Source organism: Pinus tabuliformis, chromosome 1_2 (genome assembly GCF_031772625.1).
Source record: "Pinus tabuliformis cultivar Carrire ecotype Pingquan chromosome 1_2, CPIR1, whole genome shotgun sequence".
In the NCBI taxonomy this organism is placed as follows: domain Eukaryota; kingdom Viridiplantae; phylum Streptophyta; class Pinopsida; order Pinales; family Pinaceae; genus Pinus; species Pinus tabuliformis.
This window is the reverse complement of record NC_142298.1, coordinates 102,574,732-102,585,189: the sequence shown is the minus strand read 5'-3', so window position 1 is coordinate 102,585,189 and position 10,458 is coordinate 102,574,732.

The window sequence follows — 10,458 nt, the reverse complement described above, 5'->3', positions numbered from 1 at the left end:
CCTAAAGATTAAGTTGAAGGAAAAGGCTCTACAGCTGAGTGTGCAGAGGCCTAGTAGAGTCCGCAGCTGAGTGCGTGGACCCCTGCAGCTAAGTGTGCAGGGTGGAGTCGAGTCTGTAAGTAGAGAATAAATTAATAAAGAAAGGTTTTGTTACCAAATCTGTGTATCTGTTATGAGTTATTATATGTTTGATATCATTTGTGAATATATTGTTTCATTACTGCGCACAATTGTATGAATTGTGAATATTGTTAAGTATAATTGAAAGCATACAAATAAGCTAAGTTAATGAACTAATATTAGATTACTAGTAAGGACTTGGGTAATATCACCGTTCGGCCCTCGAGTAGGGATGCATGAAGGCAACACCTTAGGATGTGAGTAATGGGTAAGTGTGAGTAGCTACGTATGTGTAGGGTCGAACCACGAACCAATTGAAACCATCAGACATCTCTAGGGTGCAGAACCCTAGTTCTAGAACCCTCCCATACTACTTCGGGTGAGACCTTAGTCCGCACTCTATGGACTTTTGCCGAAAGGGCCAGTACTAGTGGGATTTGTTTGGCTAAATCACCTATGACCCTGGGTTAGGCCCCAAAAAGCTAAAAAATGGTTCTGTTGCTGGGACTGAGATCTGCATAAGGGATGTATGATGTCGTGTCACTGGAATCCGATGAAGAAAGAAATTGAAGGGTGGTTGGACAAAAATATTTTTGAGTTCGCGATGCAGGAAAACAAGGATCCATGAGTATCAAAGGAATAGTGGTTAGAGCGCTACTTATATATGAAAATCCATGAAATTTTCTTTGCATCCTTCCCCTCTGAGTTGTATGAGTGGATCGTGAAGCTAGTAGACATTCAGGGAAGGTGTAGGCTCGAAAAACTGATTGTGTGGACTCTAGAATTGGTGTGCAGACTAGAAACATCAGAATATAAGATCACGTTCGTTATGGACCATTGGCTCAATTGAATTATAGGGGCTTTATCACCAAATTCATGGTAGACACGTTAGTCAGCTACAGCGAGGCGGAATGACGCTTCCTCAAAGGACGGTGAGGTAAGTACATTAAATCTTTGAACACTTGGATTAAAATGCTATTGTGTGAAAAGTGGGTTATGCGAATAAATTGATGTTTGGGGCTACGTGGAGTGGGAGGATCTATAGAAATGAAGGTAGCATAGAGGTAGAGAATAGCCCCTTGATTTCACCTCGGTGAGAAAGCGAGGAAGAGCTCGTGAAAGTTTCACCAAGATGTGTGATCAGTCTGATAAGGCAGCGAATTCTATGCATACCACCTCCACCTACAGCACCACTAGTCTCACCATCTTCACCCCCATCTCTGCCTACACCACCTCCACCACCACCACAGTTCAATATGGCGAGCACAATAAAATTTCCAGTGTTCAAAGGAGTAGGGAACGAAGATCTGGACCAATTTTGGTTCATAGTAAAAGCAGTATGGGAAGCACAAGGAGTCATGGATGACAATATAAAGAAGGAAATGCTGGTAAGCACGTTGCAGGATCGCGCACTGACATGGTACATTAAGCATTATAATGACCATCCAAAGGCGGGGATCACAAATATCTAGGTTGTGCTGAATAGGGAATTTAGCAGGCCAAAATCAAATACACATTCGATTATCGAGTTTAAGGAAATCGCGATGCTTCGAGGTGAGACCCCCTAGGACCTGGATCAGAGACTGAAGATTATTATTCACGAAGCTAACATGATCTTGACGAATGGACAACACTGCGCATGGTTTGTAGCGTCACTAACACCGCATCTAAAGACTGCACTGTCGCACTAGAAGTTATCCACCTAGGCCAAAGATTTGGAGATTGCAATAATATTGCACAAGACCCTGATACAAGATCCTGGCCTTGGATTCCAAGAAATCCATGCACAACTAAAAAATTTGTGTCTAGAAATGTAGAGTTTGAAACAAGACAGGACAACTCGCCCAAAGGCGTGCAAGGAGGTATGGTGCATCAAGTGCAAGGGACAAGGACACGACAATGACCATTATCCAGTCTTCACGAACTACTTGGAGGGAGGAAGGCCAATGCCATTAAGACCAGAAGCACAAGCACGACCAAGCATGGCGCCTGAATTATGGTGCGTGATTTTTCAGATAGGAGGAAAATATGATACGGACAATTGTCATCTATTACAGAAGTATATGCAGACATCCGATTAATTGTTCTATAATTTCTATAGATTAGTAGGACATGACAAATGCACTTGTAGAAGTTATGAACTGATGATGGATCAAACTCCTGCCTATCTAGTTTAGACCGAAACACGAGCCCTCGATAAAAATGCAAGAATGGTGCGCATTGGATTCTACGGGTGCAAACAAGGTCGAGGTAGAATAGGACCAAGAAGGGGTCGCAGACAGCTGATTTGTTACAATTGTGGAGGGCCAAGGCATTATGCTTACGATCGTACAAATACGATGTGAGCATCATGTTTATATTCTACCCAGTTTGATCACGAGATGGAGGACTACCCTACACTAATAGCGAGGTTGTGATAAAGGAATACTCCAGCCTCCACTGACTCAGAACCTACAAATGATGAGGTCTGAGCCGCGCAAAGAGGACCCGAATGTAAACATCGTACTTGAAAGTGGTATCACAATAGGATATGACAAAGGTAAGCAGCCAGAGGAGAGTGCATGAGTTTGCAAGGCTACAACAAAGGAACGAGAGTTTGATTGGGAGCACGCAAAGGAGACATTCATGGAAGCTAAGCAGAGCTTCACGGAGGCCTCCACTTCAGGTAGTAAGGATCAACTAGAACTAGAGATGGATCCTTCAATGCTTACTACCTTTCTGGAGACATGCATGAAGCTACTGCGTGAAAGCAAAGTAGTGAAAGGACTACAAGAACTCATCACTAGATGTGATGGATCAGGGGAACTGCGCGTAGTCTGGAAGCTCAAAAAGCACACATCGCGAATAAGAAAGGAAATGAGATTGACTGCACAAATCGGTGAGTATGAAATGGATCAAGTAATTTTGGATCTAGGATCAGACGTGAATGTACTACCAAAGCAAACATGGGAGTGCATGGGCTGGCCCACGTTGCAGTGGTCCCCTATTTAATTGCGAATGGCGAACTAGCAAAAGATCCTACCCATGGGAGGATTGCAGGGAGTAATGGTGGATACTGAAGGTGCGAGCGCACTTATAGATTTCAAAGTGATAGAGATTGTTGATGACAACAATCCCTATCCCATGCTACTCGAAATAGGTTGGGCCACTAATATGAATGGGGTGATAAATCTCAAGAAGTGCAAGATGATTTTTGAGAAGAACTCACTCCGAGTAGTTGTACCTTTAGACCATGCGGAAGGATTGCGCTACACGGAGCCAGTGTGCAAAAATGAAAGCAATGATGATCTAGATTGTATTTACAAGATAACCGCTCGAGAACAGGATTGGGTAAATCCTACATTAGATGGCAGGATTTCATGGGAGTGTGAAAGCTCCTGCGCATCAGATTCGGATGAAGAAATAGAACAATGGCATAACTGATTACATGAGGTAACCAAACTCAATTGCAACATGATGGTAAGATCACTGCGTTGCGTGACAACGGAGGTAAGGGATATGCCTATGTATGATGGGTTAACAGCGGTGGATGAATTCCTGAACAAATTTGAAAGATAGGTGCTACAACAGCAGCGTTTTGACGCTCTGAAATGGGCACTACGAGCTACGCCCGCAAGATGGTGGGGTGCACATAAGAGTAGTTTTGAGAACTGGCATGAATGCAGAATGGTGATGCTTATGAATTTTGGAAAGCCTCAGCTGTGGATGGAAGCTAAGTATGATGGACAAAACAACCTGCATGCCCACCTCTCCAGATGGGTACAAGTGTATGGTACGTGGCCTACACGAACACACATCGTCCTCACGATAGAAAATAGGAACAACAAGTAGGAGTAGGCACGATAAAGGCGCGAACGATGAAGTATGATACTATTGTGGCCAGAAACAACCCCCCTTCTTATTTAGGTTTATTACTAATACTAAATAAGTGGGGACCCTTATCAAAAAATAAAAAGAATAAATTAGCATTTGTATTCCCTTCTTGAATAAATCTTACTATCATAAACTTAGGAAAACATTCGCAAAATCCAAAAAGACTTAAGTTTTATGATAAGTTCTCTCAAAAATGAAGTGTCACATCACAAAGAAAGTAATGGATAACATCATATAAGAAAACTCCTAAGATTGTGAAATCATGGTGCGAGATTGCACACTGAAGAAACTCATCGCAGCGCAATTTTCATACGCCTCTAGTATCACTTAAGGTGAAATACCTCAAGCCACTGATATGTGATGACGCATCTCGCAAATTGCATTTCGCAGAAACATATGTTAATAGATGATTTTCAAATGCAATGGATTAGCGATATTGCAATCTGCTATATTGCGAAGCAAATCGCAAACTCGATTTATCGTGGATCTGTAGGGCTCGTCGTTCAAAAAGTTTTTTTCGTAATCCAATGCCAAGTTATGTGCATTAATGTTAATTTAATGAGTTAGTTGATGATCATTAATGAATTATGGTTTGGATCTGATCGAAAGGTCATTTCATTTAGGGTGATATATTTTATATGATTTTGGCATTTAAAGCTTTCCCATCACCTTATTTCTTATCATTACTCTTTCCTTATTTGTAAATTGTAGGAGCAGAAAGCAGAAAGGTATACACAGCAGTGTCCAGAATATAATGGGAAAGAAAGGAAAAGCTCCGAGTTTTGAAGACAAAGAAATGATGCCCTAATACACAGACACCACCTGTAACAGGGACGTCGACATCACTACTTGGGAAGGCATATACATTCTACTTGAGGAAGAAAATCCCAGAGTAATGGAGGTTACAGTGACTACAGACTCACGCAGGTCATCTGAGGTGTCAATTACAGAACTAGCATGTTCATTTTTACACCGGATAGCGGTGAGACCCAAGATTCTTCCATACACGGATATGGTTAAATGCGTATTGGATAGTGCTGAGATAACAGATAGACAGTTTAAGACTTAGAGCCAAGGACTCATTGGCTTGTTCACTTCACAAGATTTAAGGCTCATGTATCATTTACCAGAACCACAGGTAACTTACACTAAATATTTTACGGAGAAGTTCACTAAAGAAAATGAAGATTTGGCAGAATGCACCAAGGACTGGTCAAGAAGGGATGAACTACTGAAAAAGGATAAACACGGTATGTACAGTACTGGTTCTCTCTCTTCCCCATATTGCTTTGCTGCTGCTATGCTCTATAGACTTTTTGGGAAACCTGACATCAACAAGTTTCCATATGAATAACTACCCTTAATAGATGTCGCCACTAATGCTACTATTGTAGATTGGGCTAAGGTATTGTATGATAATTTAGCCACAGCTATTTTGAACTACTAGTCCAAAAGAACTACTACTCAGAGGATTTACCCCCCTTTCTATTTGGCTGCTTATGTTATGGATGCAATCTGTTATGTTTCAAAGTTTCCTCTAATGGGTTGGAAGTGGACTACTCAGGATCCCTTGCCCATTCATATTTATCATAAGGAATTATGGGATTCTAAGTTTATTTTGTATTTTTACAAAATTTTTCATGGAGTCATGCTACCTTGTACAGAATGTTGTATAATAAAGACGCTCCAAGATTTTCTCTTGAAGAGGAAGTTGACATTCTCCCTATCGCAAGATGGTTTAGAGAAGAGCTTTTCACCTATGTCAGAATATTTGGAAACCTTGATTCCCCTCATGTCCTACCCTTATATGTCCCTGATAAATTACTGGCACGAGAGATTTCCTACCAGACCTGCGGGGTGGGAGGTGTGAGCAAAGAGCTGAAGGACAAGAAGAAGGCCATTTGGCCACAATTTCCTGTGGCCTGTGGGTTCTTTTCACTGTTTGATTTAGGTCATGAATTCAAAGAAGTATACAATATGTTATGTCTACGATTGTTTAAATTTCCAGGAAGACAATTCGATCCTTATGATATCATTAAGAATTTCACTACTGCTGTCAAAATAAAAGTGTTTTCCAGAGAAGATGATCTTTTTGATGATAGATTTCAGTAGAAAAGTACACTTAAAGAAGTTATGCATTCAGCCCAATTGCAATTTTCTCTAGCAGAATTTCAAGAATTCAAATTTTACATAGAAAGGAGATTAGCTAATATCCCTTTGGATAAGTTACACTTGGAACCAATAGGGGAGACAACTCCCAGTATAAGTCTAAGTGGAAGTTCAGGCACAAGCAAGTCTAGATCTAAGTGTGGGAGAGAATCTTCAAAACGCTCTAAAAGGTTCAAGAGTGACCATAATAAAAGCAAAGGGTTAGTAAGAGATACTACCCAATCTAAAGAGTGCCCATACCAACATGTTTTGACTACTCCACAGGTAAATCTTCCCCCTCTCATCATCCAGCCACCACCACCAAGAACTGAGCTGGATAAAGAATGGGAGACATTCAATGACTTAATTAATATTGAGGGGCAGAGCATAAAGACACCTGAGAGTAATGTACAGACAGTAAATGATATGGTCATTGAAACAATTAGCAATGCTCCAGAAATCGAACATATCCCCATTACCCCATCTTCTGAAATCTAACTCAAAATGGAGTAAATTCCTCCTCTAGATGTATTTTATAGTCTGCAGCATAAGGCGGTGCTAAGAAGGCAAATGAAGAAAAGGAAATTGGAAAACATACTCTCTCCTAAAGAAGAATAGTTAGACGTTCTTTGGCGAGATCCTACCACTGACCCTACTGAAAATCTCACCAAATTATCTCAGATCACAGGAGCCTATGCTTCTGCGACCATTGATAAAGCATCTGAGGTACAACAATTACTGAAGGAAAAAGAAGATCAAATACAGATTTTGCAACAATAGCTACAACAAGCCAATTCCAACAATGAAGCAGAGAAAAAACTAGAAAAATTACAACAATATTTTCAACAGATGCAGCTGGGATACTAGAAAGGTTTGGTCGAAAAAGAAAATCATTTAGAGGATATGCGAGAGATACATAAAGATGATCCCAAGCTTATAGAGTTTTTCATAGAAGCCAATTCCTTAAATGAACAACTCTTGCAGCAACAAGAAACATTATGCCAAAGAATATCGCAGTGGAGCTCCTATTGCGAGATAAGCGACAAAATCACTAATCAAGCCGTGGACTTGCGACATGATTATGATTTAATTGATAAAAGAGTTTCTGAGTATTTGGTTTGGAAGGAATCTGACGAAGGAAAAAAGGCAGGCGCACCCATAATCAATGAAGCCCACAAAGAAATGCTCTTTAATAAGTGGGACGCACAGATCAGGAAAGCGAAACAAGTGGCAGAAGAAGTAGTGATAGCGGCAAGCAATGTCATCAACTGTGTCAATGAAAACCTACACAGAGCAAATCTCATATCAGAGACCACTCTGGGATTTCTACCAAATGCATAGCTTCTACAAACAAGCTGGAGACAAAAGGCTAAAGAAAGAGTAGACTCTATCAAGAGTTTAACCAAGTTGAATTGGGATTCTTACTGGCGATACTTGGTAAAACCACACAGTCAATGCATGACTCTCAAATGCCTCATTAACTCTGCCGAGAAGATGGCACTAGCACTTTTTGATTCTATTTTCGCAGGGCAACTAAAGTCGAAGGTTGGCCAACCAACTCTCCTCAAGCCGATGCTGAATGCTTGCGACCACAGAGAACAGATACGTACATAGTTAATTGCCAGATTTAGTTTTAGTTTTAGTTTTAGTTTTATTTTGCTTTATTTTTTGCCTTAGATGAGGATGGTCATTTAAACCTCCTCCTATATTTTTGTAATAAACTATTTTTAGATTTAGCTAGTAGTATTTCAATCCTTCTCATGCATTTAGAGAAGGGTCCTGAAATTTGTCAAAAACGTTTCCTCAGAACATGCACTTCTACACCCTCCCACGAGGTTTTAATGAATGAATGGAACAAGATTTATTGATATTTGTGTTTAATATCTGCTACTGAAATTGCACTTTTGTACTCTTAGTAGATGATGAATTAATAGGAGATAAATCATTATTGTTGAAGCTCATGGGTAGAACTTGTTATCAATGGTACTTTTAACTTTTAACGATTTCTGCTTATGTGTTAAGGTGATATTTATATTCAGTTATTTATATATGAATTCTTGAATTGTTGAGTTATCATTTAGCACTTCTGTACGATGATGGCCATTCTATTTATGCTTAATATATGAGTGGCTTATTATGCGATATGCTTTTCACAATTGTTTCGGCTAACTTTTTATACGAAACAGTTTATCTTTATTGAATTCTTTTCTTATAGTGATTGAATGATCTTTATTACCAATTGCTGTTAGAAATTATTTTAGATCGCATAACTGAAAGATCAAATCTTAGGTTAGTTTTAGAATTAGATATTTCTATTCATTAGAATACAATTACATGTTGTTCAATTAGATTTAGAATAAAAGCATTTTACTTAGAAATTATTATAAAGGAAATATCAATTCTCAACACACACACACACACAAAAATTGGGAAACTGGTCCCATTATCCCAAGTCGGACCCACCATCCCAAACAAAAAAGGAGTTGCTTTCAAGGTCTGGACTGGGTGGGTATCCCCCTTGTTGTAGACCTGATTTTCGAGGCTTCAACAGATACGACCAAGCCCGCCAAAGATTATACGCAGGAAAGCCTTTGACAAGGTGTGTGAAGTGTTGAACATGGTCCACCATGTGAGGTGCACTAATTGGGACCTGCACGTACCAATGGTTCTATGGGCTTATGGGACCATGTGCAAAACCCTGACCGCACAAACACTTCCAAAGTTGAAGTATGAAGCAGGGGCTATGATCCCTACGGAGCATGTGAAGCTTAGTCCATGCATAGTAGCACCCATAGATACGAAGGTTCGTGAAGCCCGGAACGAGGGAATGACATAGCCGTGAGAAATAGAACACATAAGACTTAAGGAAGAAATCTGACAGGGAAACCTTAGACTTCGCAAACTTGAAAAAGACTGGGTACGGCTAAGGGAGAAAAGCACTTTGATGGACGCGGAGGTCAAGAAGCTGGAAGACAAAATAAAGGAAGCATTTCTCGCCGAAAAACTGAGGATGGTAAAGCAAGGTGCATATGATCATACTAACAAGTTGAAGGACTATCGCCATGAACTGGTTAGTCTATTGCCTTGGCTTGGACTGCATATTGCCAAATGTAGTGACTAGGGTAGTACGTTGCAAGTAGTAAAGTGCACGATGCTGATCACAACAATGGAAGGTGGGGATTCTCCGCAAACCATGTTGGAGGATGGGATGGAGCCCCGCATGAGTGGTGCGACCACCTGACTAGCCATAGGAAGAATAGTCTTAGCATTCTAGGCAATTGAAGGGAGTGCGAGACTATAAACTATTCTGTGTGGGAGCTGCACGATATGGGAGATGCGCACAGAAGCAGAATGTCACAAGGTTCGCGACTGCGCACGGAGGGTTGTGCTACCATGAAGGTTGGCTGGGAAGTGACCGTTGAGGTTACTATTCACGATGGGATGTGTGATTTGAGGCCAAATGAAGTGGGTGTCGATCATTTAAGATGTGATGAATTGGTGTCACAAAATCAACACTTGGAGCAGATGGTAGACGACGCTTATCAACGCGTCCCAGAACAAGCACTCGATATCCTAATGACTTTGCAGGAGGACCCGAACATCTAACGCCTGGAGATAGAGGCATGAGAGCTCAAGCAGAAATACAATAGTGACCGAGGAACTATGTAGACAGTTGTCCTCAGTCAACGGCTTGGGAGGATGCAGCAAGCTAAGGCACTAAAGGAGCAGGTGGATGTTGCATGACACAAGGAGGTAGTTCTCAAAGCACTTGTTTAGCCATGGATTGATGAGGCCTTCACAATCACGGTGCATATCGAAGGAAAGCTTGCACACATATAGGGGATGCACACGTAGATGCAGGGAAGCACGCCGGACGCAAAGGTTTCAAAAGAATGGATGCAGCAGGTTCAACAACCAGCAGCTCAGTGCGCTGCGGACATTAGTACCATTCGAGAACAGTTGGAGGGACTCCATGCCAAGATCGCAGCAATGACAAAGTGACTCAAGGGAAATTCACGATGTTTGTGTTAGGGGCCTATTGGGCATGGAATCCCCCCATGACATGTTTTGGGGCTCAAAGCCCAAGTTTTGATTTGATATTGTTGTAAATATCTTCAACATGCTAGTGCGAAATGTATGTCAGAATCATAGGGTTGTCTGCCCTAGTCTTGAATGTAAGATTGGCCTACCATGGTCCGCGGACCGTGGGATTGTATAAATAGAGCGAGGCTCTAAGTTGTTAAGAGAGATCCAATCTAATAGAGAATGGGCATGAAAGGTCAAGAGATTAAGTCGAAGTACGAAGTGTGTCTTGCG